General features: G+C 37.3%; 1 non-coding gene across 1 annotated transcript; it reads right to left on the reverse strand.

Moving 5' to 3' along the window:
• Positions 1-2,263: 2,263 nt before the first annotated feature.
• LOC142870842 (small nucleolar RNA SNORA26) lies at positions 2,264-2,384 on the reverse strand. The gene has a single exon (XR_012919169.1). It is a non-coding gene; the product is annotated as a small nucleolar RNA SNORA26 (small nucleolar RNA).
• Positions 2,385-14,093: the final 11,709 nt, after the last annotated feature.

Here is a 14,093-nt window from a genome sequence, read left to right on the forward strand (position 1 = left end):
GTGAGCATCTTTTCATGTGCTTATTGTCCATTTGTGTATCTCTGGAGAAATGTCTGTTCAAGTCATTTGCTTATTTAAAAATTAAGTTGTTTTTTGTTGTTGAGTTGTAGTGATTCTTTATGTATTTTGGATACTAGTACCCTATCAGATACATAAATTGTAAATATTTTCTCCCATTTTGTGGGTTGTCTTTTTACTTTCTTAGTAGTGTCTTTGAGGGCATAATATTTACAAATTTTGATTGATTCCAATTTATTTGTTTTTCTTTTGTTGCTTATGCTTTTTGTGTCCTGTTTAAGAAATCATTGCCAAATCTAAAGTAATGAAAATGTACCTCTATATTTTCTTCTAAGGGTTTTTGGGTTTTAGCTCGTATATTTATGTCTTTGATCCATTTTGCATTAATTTTTATATATAGGATAATGTAAGGATCCAAATTTATTCTTTTGCATGTGGTTATCCAGTTGTTCCAGCAGCATTTTTTGAAGAGACTCTTCTTTCCTCATTGAGTGGTCTTGATATCCTTGTCAAAAATCAACTGACCATAGATGTATGGGTTTAGTTCTGGAGTCTTAATTCTGTTACATTGATCCATATCTCTCCGTTCTTATGCCAGTACCACATTTTTTTGAATACTATAATTTTGTAGTAAAAAATCAGGAAGTGTGAGCCACTGTGCCCGGCAATTTTGCTATTTGTTTTCTATATCTTATATATATTTTTTGTTCTTCAATTCTTTCATTACTGCCTTCTTTTCTGTTTAGCTGATTTTTTTTTTTTTGTAGGGTACCATTTTGATTTTCTCCTCATTTCATTTTCTGGATACTTTTGAAATATTTTCTTGGTGGTATCTTGAGAATTATAATTAGCATTCTAAATTTATAATGACCTAGTTTGAATTGATACCAACTTAGCTTCAATAGCATACAAGAACTCTGTTTTTGTGTGCTATTGAAGTCCTGTCCCCTCCTCCTTTACATTATTGTCACAAATTACATCTTTATAAATTGTGTGCCCATTAACATAGATTAATAATTTTGTTGTGTTCATCTTTTTAAATCATATAGGAAAAAACGGAATTATAAAAGAAATGTAAAATACTGGATTGTATATTTATGTATGTGATTATCTTTACCAGATATCTTTATTCCTTTGTATGGCATTGATTTACTGTTTAGTGTCCTTTCAATTCCACCTGAAGGTCTCTCTTTAGTATTTCTTGTAGGGAAGGTCTGGTAGTGATGACCTCAACCTTTGTGTATCCAGGAGTGTCTTGATTTCTATTTCATTTTTGAAGAATCATTTTCCCATATGTAGAATTCTTTGTTGACAGTTTTTTCTCTTATTATTTTAAATACATCATTTCACTGGCTTCTGGTCACCATGATTTCTGATGAGAAGTCAGCAGTAAGTCCTGTTTAGGGTAACTTGCATGTGACTAGTCACTTCTCTCTTGCTGATTTCAAGAATTCTCTCTTTGTCTTTTGACAGTTAGTTATAATGTGTCTTGGTATGGGTATCTTTGAGTTAAGCTTCTTGGATGTGTAGATTCATGTCTTTAATCAAATGTGGGCAGTGTTGGGCCATTATTCCTTCAAATATTCATTTTGTACCTCTCTCTCCTCTCTTTCTGGGACTCCCATAATGCATTTATTGGTATGCTTGATGGTGTCACACAGGTCTTTTAGGCTCTGTTTATTTTTCTTTATTATTTTTTCTTTCTGCCCCTCAGATTGGATCATCTTGATTGACCTATCTTCAAGTTCACCAATTCTTTCTACAGGTTTGTTTCTTTTCTTTTTTCTTTCAGAGATGGGGTCTCGCTCTTGCCCAAGCTGATCTCAAACTCTTGAGCTTAAGCAATCCTCCCACTTCAGCCTCCTAAAGTGCTCTCTTTCTATAGGTTTGAAACCTAAATCTACTCTCAAACCCATCTAGTGAATTTTTCATTTTAATTATTGTACTTTTCACTACATAATTTCTATTTAGTTCCTTTTTATAATTTCTTTTTTTATATTTTATATTTGTTGAGATATTTTTCTTCTGGTTTCACTTAGTTCTTTGTCCATGGTTTTCCTTTAGCATTTTGAACATATTTAAGACAGATGATTTAAACTCTTTGTTTAGGAAGCCCAATATCTGGAAGTCCTCCAGGATAGCTTCTATTAATTGATTTATCTTTCTATGAATGTAAAATGTAGTTTCCTGGTTTTATGCATGACTTGTAATTTTTTTGGGGTCAGACCTGTACATTTTTTTTTTCCGCTGTGACTCCAGACAGGATCCAAATAGGAGTTTTGAAATCTCTTCTTTGGGTTTTATGAAGATTACTATACCCTTCTGTTTTAGCCTCTTAAAGCACTGCAACAATTTTAAAATGACACAGGAAAGGGCAATAACTGTACATTTTGAGTGTTATAATGTGGTAACTCTGGAAATCAGATTCTCCCCACCCTGTCCAGAGTTTGCTGTTATTGTTGTGTTACTGTCATCATCCTTTTTAGTGACTTTTCCAAACTATTTTTTTGCAAAGACTGTACTTTTTGTTGTATGTGGTCACTGAATTATTCGTCTGTTAGCTCAGAAGCCAGTCAGTGACTTGACAGAGAGTTCCTTAAATGCTCAAACTTAGTACCTCTAACTTCATTAAAAACTCCCTGTTTGTTGTAAGTTTTAAAAATTAGATTCCAGGGTTCTAAAAAAAAGTTGATTCTGGCAGTTCCTGTGAGCTTAATGACTTCTTCAATGGAAGGAGAAATCCTTGAAGCTCTCTATTCCATCATTCTTAGTAATGTTACTTGTTTGATTTTTTTAAAGCAATTAACTTTATTGGACTAAAACTGCAAGTTTTATTTTGCCTGTAGTCTGTTGTAACTCAAACATCCATTCAGTTATTTTGGGCTTAGTTGCATGCTGCTTTAAGTCTGCTCCAGACATTCATGGTTCAGGGTCAGCCAGAGACTAGGGAAGAGTTTATAGACAGAACTTAGTCTTCTCTCTGCTTCTTTCCCTTCTGCAGAACACTTCCTCACCCTACTCTACTCCAGCTTTCCAGAAGTGATGGTTGTTCTAGACTCCGTCTTCTGGTTCTTGTGGCCAGAGAGACTGTAGATTTTCTATTGAAGTATTAGTCATCATGCCTGGCGTTACAACTGCAGCCTGTAAAATCAGAAAATTCACCCTGTGCTCATCCCTTCTTCCAAGTTTTTGATATCTCTTCAGGCTATGCCTGCTTTTGGTTGCTCTCTAGGGTCTTTAGATAGTTAAAAAAATTTTTTTTTCCAGAGTTTATAGTTGTTGTTTGTGGGGAGGGGAGAGGAAGTCTGTTGGGAGCTTTCTCTACCATACTTGTAGCAGAACTGATTAGGATTAGTTTGAAACCTAGTTCTGTTGGTTACTTGTTTCTATGGCCAACCATAACTAGTGCTTTCCTAAGAGAATAGTAATTTTAAAAAAATTGTGGTAAAATACACATAACATGAATTTGCCATGTGTATGTGTGTAATGTTTTACAAACATTGCCAAGTGTATGTTTGTAATGTTTTAAACATTTTAAGTGTATAATTTAGTGGCATTAAGTACCTTTGCATTGTTGTATAATCATTACCATTATTCATCTCCAGAATTTCTACATTTTCCAAAACTGAAACTCTGTACCTATCATACAATTATTTTATTTTATTTAATACTTAAATTCAATAGAAAATGAACTGAAGTAAAACTTAAGAAACCAGTGAACTTCAGATAAATGTATCTTCAGCTCAAGAGAGGTTCACTCCTAAAAGAAGCATAAGGATTAAGAAATAAAAAGATTATGAAAAACATTATGAGATTAGAGTCATTATTTTTACATTTCTCATTTTAATTTTAGAAGATGTACATTATAAGATTGGAGTCATTATTTTTTAAATTTCTCATTTTAATTTTAGAAGATACAGTCACGCACCAAATAATGTTTCTGTCAGTGCTAGATCACATATATGACCATGGTCCCATAAGATTATAATGGAACCGAAAGTTCTTATTGCCTAGTAATGCTGTAGCCGTCATAGTGCAACACATTACTCATGTGTTTTTGGCGAAGCTGGTGTAAACAAACCTACTACACTGTCAGTCCTATAAAAGTGTAGCATATATTATTATCTATATTACATAATACTTGAAAATGACAATAAATGACTGTGTAACTGGTTTATGTATCTACTATACTATGCTTTATATTGCTATTTTAGGGTATACTCCTTTTATTTATATATAAAGAAAGTTAACTCTAAAGTAGTCTCAAAGCAGGTCTTTTGGGAGGTATTCCAGAAGTCATTATTATCATAGGAGATGATAGCTCCATGCATGTTATTGCTCCTGAAGACCTGCTAGTGGGACAAGATGTGGAAGCAGAAGAGAGTGATATTGATGTTTCTAAGCCTTTGGAGGCCTAGGCTAATGTGTGTATTTGTGTCTTAGTTTTTATCAAAAAAGTTTCAAAAAGTAAAAAAAAAAGTTTTAAAATAAAAAAACCCTTATAGAGTAAGGATATAGAGAAAAAATATTTTTGTATAACTATACAATGTGTTTGTATTTTAAGCTAATTGTTATTACAAAAGAGTCAAAAAGTTAAAAAAATTAAAAAGTTTATAAAGTAAAAAGTTACAATAAGCTAGGGTTATCCTATTGAAAAAAAAAAACTGTTAACAAATGTAGTATAGCCTAAGTGTACAGTAAGTATAAAGTCTACATAGTGTACAGTAATGTCCTAGGGCTTCACATTCACTCACCATTCACTCCTTGACTCATCCACAGCAACTTCCAGTCCTGAAAGTAAGTGCCCTATACAGGTGTATCCTTTTAATCTTTTATACCATATCTTTACTGTACCTTCTATGTTTAGATAGTTTAGATACATAAATACTTACCACTGTGTTACAGTTGCCTTCAGGATTCAGTACAGTACCATGCTGTACAGGTTTGTAGCCTAGGAGCAATACCCTATACCATAAAGCCTAGGCGTGTAGTAGGCTTTCGTTTTGTGGAAGTACACTCTATGATGTTGGCCCAAGGACAAAATTGCCTAATGATGCATTTCTCAGAATGTATCCCCTGATGTTAAGTGCCGCAGGACTGTATTAACTTTGTACCCTTGTTCTCACTTTTCTTTGATCCTCAATAATGTTAGTTATATCATTAATTTTACTTTGTCAAAGTTTAAAATATTAATTTTTATTCAGTAGTTATAATTCCCAAAGTTCTTTACTTTTAGTTCTGTATTTAAATGGATTATTTTGTGATCATCATCATCCATTATTACTACCTCTCAATTCCATAGTTCTTTATTTTGATTCATCTGTTGGTTTTCTGAATTGCTTTATGTAGTAGGTTTTTAATGAAGAGCTCATAGGATCTACACTTCCTGAGTTCCTTCATGTCTGAGAATATTTGCCTGTTGCCTTTAGACTTGAGTTACTTCAGAGACATTGTTCTATCATGTTGTGATATTGAATAATGCTGAGAAGACTTTTTCTTCTTAAGTGTTTGAAATATTTTATCTTTATCCTTGAAGTTCAATAACTTAATCAAGGTATGAATAAGTATCAATCTTCCAGCAGCAATTATTCTTGAAATGTGCTGTGCCCTTTAGTGCTGCAGAATTAGTTATTTATTTCATGGAACTTTCCTGCTATTTATCTTTGAATATGCTTTCCATTGCATTCATTGGGATCTCTACTTCAAGGACACCAAATAGCTTCATCATAAACTTTTCTTTGATGCATATTATCTTTCTTCCATTTCAGTATCAGGAAGAGGGAGAGTTTTTTGGGTTTTTTTTGTTTTTGTTTTTGACCTGGAAGTCATCAGTAGATTAATCCAAGAAACATATTTATTAAATGAATAGAGTTGGAAAACCAGTCAGCCAACATCCATTGACAACCATTCACCATATAATTCATTAAACCACAAGAGTTAGCCTCTGTTGTGTGTCAGACACCATGCTGAGCCCCAAGGACTGAGATGACTCACACCTGGTCCCCACCTCCACGCCTTGAGGGTTGATGAGAAGACACAGGCAGAGTCAGAAGATGAAGCAGAATTGAGAGCAGCAAGTAGTTCAAGAGAAAAGTGGGGGCCATAGTCAAATAAGGATGTTGATACAGATCTGAAGTGTCAGATCTTTAGGGGAATGCAGGACCATCAGTGGGAAATAACATGGGAGTTAGTATATCTTCAGGATACTAGGATCAGGTCAGGTTGGAGGGTGTAAGATGGGGTGGGGAGAAGGCATCAGGATGGTGGCTGGGAATGAGGTGATGGTGCTGGCTGTGTGGCCATGGGGCAGAAAGGCCACTTTACAGTTACTTTGATGAGATTGTAGGTCTGGGTCTCCTGAGCTCTTTCCCTTGTCCTCCCTCTACATCCTTTCTGGGTTGCATTTTCTAATCCTAAGATTTTCTCCTCCATCAGCTGCTTCTCTTGGCAGCCTTGCCTTTGCACCTGGTCCTGATTTTGCCCCCAGCTCCATCAATTCAGGGAACACTGGAGGCATCTCTCTTACACTTCTCTGTGGGATAATGTCTGTGGTGCTTGGGGTTGGGAGAAAGTAACAAACAAAATAATCTTCCTGGCACCCACCTCCTTAAGACACTGGTAGAGGGAAGGTCCTGGGTAAAGAAGAGTCTGGAGTCAGGGAGAAAAAGGACAAATGCATTGAGGAGTCTTGAAATTACACTGAGTTTTCTTTTTTCAATTTCAGAATATTAAGGGGGTACAAATGTTTTTGTTACATGGATACCATGTATAATGCTTAAGCTGGGGCTTTTAGTGTGCCCATCTCCCAAATAGTATTCATTGTAACTAATAGGTAGGATTTTCCTCCTCCCCTGCACCCCCCTTTCTTGATTTCCAGTGACCTTTATATCTCTTTGTGCCTGTGTATGTACATCAATTAGCTCCTAATTATTAGAGAGTACCTGTGGTATTTCTTTTTCCATTCTGGAGATACTTCATTTAGGATAACCATCTCCAGTTTCATCCAAGTTGCTGCAAAAGACATTTTCATTCCTTTTTATGGCTGAGTAGTACTCCATGATATGCATATACCACATTTTGTTAAGCCACTCACAAATTGAGGGGCACTTAGGTTGATTACACATCTTCATGATTGTGAATTGTGCTATAATAAACATTCAAGTGCAGGTGTCTTTTTGATAAAATCACTTATTTTCCTTTGGGTAGATATGTAGTCGCAGGATTGCTGGGTCAAACGGTAAGACTACATTTATTTCTTTGAGGAATCTCCATACTGTTTTCCATAGAGGTTGTACTAATTTGCTGTCCCACCAACAGTGTATAAGTGTTCCTTTCTCTCTGCATCCACACCAGCAGCTATTGTTTTTTGACTTTTTAATAATAGCCATTCTGACAGGGGTAAGGTGTGATCTCATTGTGGTTTTAATTTGCATTTCCCTGATGATTAGTGATATTGAGCATTTCTTCATATTTTTTTTGCCATTTGTCTATATCCTTTTGAAAAACTTCCATTCATGTCTTTTGCCCACTTTTTAATGGGGTTGTTTGTTTCTTATTGATTTGTTTGTATTATTTGTATTAATAGATTCTTCATATTAACCTTTGCCAGATGTATAGTTTAGAAATATTTTCTCCCATTCTGTAGGTTGTATATTTCCTCTCTTGATTATTTCCTTTGATGTGCAGAGCTTTTTAATTTAATAAAGTCCCATTTAGTAAACATTTATTTTTATTGTTTTCTGTATTTGCCTTTTGGTTCTTAGTCATAAATTATTTAACTAGGTTGATTTCTAAAAGAGTTTTTCCTACATTTTCTTCTAGAATTTTTATGGTTTCATACCTTACGTTTAAATCTTTTATTCATCTTGAATTAATTGTTGTATATGGTGACAGATAAGGATCCTATTTCATTCTTCTGCATGTGGCTATCCAGTTTTCCCAGCACCATTTATTGAATAGGACTTTCTTTCTCCAGTGTATGTTGTTTTCTGCTTTGTTGAAAATCAGTTGGTTATAGGCAGATGGTTTTATATCTGGGTTATCTATTCTCTTTCATTGGTCTATGTCTCTACTTTTATACCAGTCCCATCTGTTTTGGTTACTACAGCCTTGTAGTATAATTTGAAGTCTGGTGATGTGATGCCTCCAGATTTGTTCTTTTTGATTAAGATTGCTTTGACTATTTGGGCTCTTTTATGGTTCCAAATGAGGTATAGAATTATTAATATTTTCTCTAGATATGTGAAATATGTTGATATTTTGATGGGGATTGCATTGAATCTGTAAATCACTTTGGGCAGTATGGATATTTTAACAATGTTGATTATACCAATCTATTAGCATGAGATGTTTTTCCATTTGTTTGTGTCATCTCTGATTTCTTTCATCAGTGTTTTATAGTTCTCTTTGTAGAGATCTTTCACCACCTGGGTTAAGTATATTCCTAAGTATTTTATTTTCTTTAATCTATTTTGAATGGTATTGAGTCTTTGATTTGACTCTTAGCTTGACTGTTATTAGAATGTAGAAATGCTACTGAATTGTGTACATTAATTTTATAACCTGAAACTTTGTTGAATTTATCTATCAAGTCTAGGAGTCTTTTCGTATTGTCTTTGGGATTTTCTAGATACAAGATCATCTCATTAGTGGAAAGCAATAGTTTGACCTCCCCTTTCTAGATTTTGATACCCTTTGTTTCTTTTTCTTGCCTGATTACTCTGGCTAGGACTTCCACTACTATGTTGGATAGAACCGATGACAGTAGGCCCCCTTGCTTGTCCCAGTTCTTAGGGGGAATGCTTTCAACTTTTCCCATTCAGTATGATGTTGGCTGTGGGTTTGTCATATATGGCATTTATAATTTGAGATGTGTTCCTTCTTTTCCTAATTCGTTGAGGGTATTTATTATCAAAGGGTGCTGGATTTTATCAAATGCTTTTTCTGCATCTGTCAAGATGATCATATGGTCTTTGTTTTTTCTTTTGTTTATGTAGTGAATCACATTTATTGATTTTCGTATGCTGAACCATCTTGTATTCCTTGGATGAAACACACTTGATTATGGTGAATTATCTTTTTAATGAGCTGTAAATTTGGTTTCCAAGTATTTTTGCATCTATATTTATAAGGGATGTTGGTCTATAGTTTTCTTTTTTTGTTATATCCTTTCCTGGCTTTGGTATCAAGGTGATACTGGCTTCATAGAGTGAGTTAGGGACGATTCCGTCCTCAATGTTATGGAATAACTTCTGTTCCAGTTCTTCCCAAGAAAACCCATCCATAGGTGGGTATCCACCTGCAAATTTTAGTCCTCTCCTTGAGAGCAGCATGTGCTGGCTACTTCTCGTCTGCTATCCTGCCCCACACAAGCGCACACTGACCTTTCATGCTGTTCTCTACAGCTCTCCTTGTCACTGTGATCTTGCCCTGGGGAGGACTCAGGCTGACCGATCTTCTCTCCAGGGACAAAGGAGATGGGCTGTTGGGACAATATGACCACTGACTGGCTTTGAACCTTGGGGAAAGGGCAGGGGCAGTGGAGGGCTCTTCTATGTACTGGCTAAAATACTTTTTATTGTAAGGGACAGAAGCCTAGCTCAAACTAGCTGTACCCATCACAGTCTAACTTGCAAATAGCAGAAAACACCTCCAGCTGGCTTAATCAGCAAAGAATTTTACTAAAGAATATTAGGTAGCTCACAAAATCTCTGTGGTGCCAGAGAATCTAGGTCACATGTTTGGGCTCTACTTGTAAGGGGGGCTGGCAAGCAGGTAAACGCTTCTAGAGTAGGAGGAAAAGGTGGGAAACTCCCCAAACATAGAAAGCTTCTTGGCAGCCCATGTGACAACATGCAACACACCTGCTTGAGTAAACAGGGGATTTATTTATTCCCTTACCTGGGAAGTCTAAGGGGACAGTCGGGCTTCTGATGTGGCTGATCCTGGAATCACATGATCACTCTGCTCCCCTTGGTTCATCTCACAGATATTTTCCCCCATATTAGTTTCATTCTCAGACAAGTTATTTCCAAAGTCACATTATAATTTTCACAGATCCTCCATACAAAATAATTAAAAATTATATTTTAGAATTGTGTTGGTATAGAGATGAATACAATCCAAGCTGGATTGTATTCTTTTTCTTCTTCTGATTTTAAAAGAAAACATTTTCATGGGCTCCTGAAAATATAGTAGGCCCCAGGCACAGTGCCTACTCGGCCTAGGCTACCTACTAGAAAATTGGCCAGTAGCAAACCTTGACTCTCCGTGCTCACACTGTCCTGACAGCTCATAGTCCCAGGTGATGAGTGTACACAGTGCTCTTTCTCCCGTTATATATGGTATTTCTTGGAAAGTCTCTCAGCTCATTTCTGGAAGAATTGCTGTGTTGAGGACATGAGAGTTTTCTGGTCAGACTGGATCACGTGCCCAACCTTGAGGTGGAGAAGGTGGCGTTGAGTGGCTGACAACCCCACTGGACATGCCTGGGGCTGGGGGGCTGCAGTCCCTAGAGAGGAGAGATACTGGGCATGCAGAAAAGTAAGAGGCATCCACCTGGTAGCACAGCCAGGGTAGTAAGGTGAGAAGAGGCTCACCGCCATAAATGGTCTCACCTTACCAGGAAGTGCCTGAACTGGTTGGCAGCTATGACATTCATTTAGGTTTGCCCCTGAGCACCATCCTGCAAGACACAAAATGCTTCTTAGCAGGTGGGCTGGAAAGTTGATGTATTTGTTCGGGTACTACCAGTAAATAGGTGTAAAAATCATAGAACTAAAAATCCCAGATTGGTCAACTCTAAGATTTAAAGTTTTAAGAATTTAGAGTCATTGGAACTTAGATTCTAAAGATCTTAGCATGTTAGACTCTAAAACTCTAAAATATCTAAAATCATGGACTTTTATATTTACTTGCTCTTGGAATAATTTGTTTCTAAATTTTAAAACTTTACGATCTTAAACTAGAGACCCCAAATCAGAGAATTTTAGAATCTTATATTCTAAGAATGGTTTAAGATAATAGAATATTAGGATTTTTGAGCCATACTCTAAGATCTTACCTTGGGAATGAATCATGAATCTTCAGAATCAGAGAAGCTTGGGCACAGACTCCGGTTCTCTTGACCGTAGCACCTCTGAGCTGTCAGGGCCTTAAAGTCAGGAAAGAACCTTTTTAGGTACCCTAGGCCTTTTTAAGGAGCCACTGGGGTGGGCAGTGAATTTGGAGTCAGGGGTCAGTTTCTGTTCTGGGTATCCCATACTGAACCTGACCTGCCCCTTGCCCAGTGACTTCACACTGCCCTGCAGAGCCGCACATCTGCCACAGCCCTGGCCTATGCCACCCCATCTCCTTGGCTCTTTCTCCTGTCCTTGTGGGTAGGGTGTCCAGGCCTTCCCTCGTGACCACTCACATGAATAGGAACCAAAACTGGGCAAATGAGCCAGTAGGAGAGGGTGACAGGCCCCTTGCTAGACCTTTCCCCAGGCCATCTGGGTCTGCTGGAGGCAACGAAGCCTTCTCTGAATATTGGCCCACTGGCCACTGGAATTGAGGGCGTCCAGTGCTGAAGGAAGCCTCTGGTGAGGTCTAGAAATAGCAGTGAAGTCTCACAAGGCTCTTACAACGTGCTGTAAGAGCAGCTGCTGGCTTTGTGTAGGGCCGATATTCAGCATTGCCCTAGTGCCTCCTTCACACTACTCAGGTCTGAGAGCCAGCTCTCCGTGGTGAGCGTAAATTAAGCAGTTCAGGGAAAGAAAAATTCTCTGAAACTGGAGATTATCCCAGACAATCTATGGAGAAGGAAAGATAGCTCAAAATAGTATTTAGTCCTTAAGTTTTTCTGGCGGTCGTTATTTTGTGTTAAACAAATGTCTTCATAATTATGTCTGTGCATTTAGATATAATACATGTATGTTTGTTTATAATTTATGTATAAGAAAGATTTGAGACAGCTTTCAAAACTGAAGACAATGTAAAATAGGACAAAACATAACAAAAAATAATTTAGAGGGAGGGAGAAGAGCAATAGATATTTTTAGGCCCTCGAACAAGAGAGGCGCGAAAGACGAGAAGGAGGCTGAGTTCCTGTCAGCAGAGGCAGAACAGAATCCGGCTGGGTACCAAGCATTATGTGACCTGGTAAAAGAAAGGAAAATAGTTTGCTTTTACGTAAGATATTTTTTTACTGCATTTAAGAAGGAAACTATAGGGCAATCTTGAGTAATATAATGGGCATGACATTCAACTCGATTTTGCTCAATAATATGAAAAGCTAATGCTGAGTGACAGCATGTGCCAAGGGATGAACTATTAAGCCACTACTGTGTACTAGGCTCTGTGATAAGGGATATAGAGATGAAAAAGGCCCAGTTCCCATCCTCACATGGCTTCATTCTTCTCACAAAGAAAATATACAAATAATAACAAGGTGATTATAATTCATTTTGATAAGTGCTATGGTTGGGGACCAGTATACTAGCTAGAAATAGATTTTTCTAGCATAACAACTAGAAAACACTTTAAATACTTTTCACAACAGTAACATAAATAATAAAGTTTATACTACCAAAGTGAATGCCATGTTTGCTGACAAGTCAAAAATTTGAATGAAAGACATAAAAGAAGATTTAAATAAATAGGAAGCTATATCAAATAAGAAGGAGGGGTGGCATAATGCAGTCCCTCCCAAAATTATTGCTGGAATTTTTAGAGAGCTTACAAACTTATTCCAAAACTTAAAGGAAAGAATAAAGACAAGCAAATAGCTAAGTCAACTTTAAAAAATATAAAAGGATTGAAGGGGCTTCCTTTATCAGATAGGAAAAAATACATACTTCAAAGCTATAATAATAAAACAGTATCATTCTGGCATAGCAATAGACAAATTGATAATAGAACAGATAGCTCAGAAGTACACAAGGTGTAAAGGCAGTTGATAAACATGGCACTATAAACAATGAGGAAGGACAGACCACTGAGGAGAGAGCAGGTGGTGGCACCTCCCCAAGAGCCCAGGAGATGGGGGTGCAGAGGCTCCACTGCAGTCTAGAGATAGTGCAGAGGTGAAATGACTTGGTCTTACTCAAACCTGCACAACCACCACCTGGAATTCATAGGTGTGAAAAGACTCCCTGAAGAGTACAGGGCTTCAAATGCCTGCCCTCTCACCCTTCTTTTTAAGACAAACTGCTCTACTGCATCTTTCTTTGCATAGGTAATTAATTTTAATCAACAAATAGAAATTGTATATATCATGTACAACATGATGTTTTGAAATATGTATACATTGTGGAATTGCTAAATTGAGCTAATTAATATATGCATCACCTCAAATACTTATTTTTTGTAGCAAGAACACTTAAAATCTATTCTCTTAGTAATTTTCAAGTATAAAATACATTTTTTTTTTTTTTGAGACAGAGTCTCGCTTTGTTGCCTAGGCTAGAGTGAGTGCCATGGCATCAGCCTAGCTCACAGGAACCTCAATCTCCTGGCTCAAGCAATCCTTCTGCCTCAGCCTCCCAAGTAGCTGGGACTACAGGCATGCGCCACCATGCCCGGCTAATTTTTTATATATATATATTAGTTGGCCAATTAATTTCTTTCTATTTATAGTAGAGACAGGGTCTCGCTCTTGCTCAGGCTGGTTTCGAACTCCTGACCTCGAGCAATCCGCCCGCCTCGGCCTCCCAGAGAGCTAGGATTACAGGCGTGAGCCACCACGCCCGGCCGTCTAAAATACATTCTTAATAACTATGGTCACCATGTTGTACAATCAATCTCTTGAACTTATTCCTCCTAACTGAAATTTTGTCTCCTTTAACCCAGAGGTCCCCAACCTTTTTGGCACCAGGGACTGGTTTCATGGAAGACAGTTTTTCCATGGATGGAGGATGGGGGTGGAGGCAGAGCTCAGGCCGTGATGAGCTGCCTGGTTTCTAAAAAGCCATGGACCAGGACGAGGCTGGGGTCAGGGGCTTGGGGACCACAACTTTAATCCATGTCTCCCGAATTAGCCCCATCCCACTCCGAGCCCCTTCCACTGATTTTTTTTTTTTTTTGGAGACAGAGTC

The sequence above is a fragment of the Microcebus murinus genome, chromosome 4 (assembly GCF_040939455.1).
Source record: "Microcebus murinus isolate Inina chromosome 4, M.murinus_Inina_mat1.0, whole genome shotgun sequence".
Taxonomy (NCBI): domain Eukaryota; kingdom Metazoa; phylum Chordata; class Mammalia; order Primates; family Cheirogaleidae; genus Microcebus; species Microcebus murinus.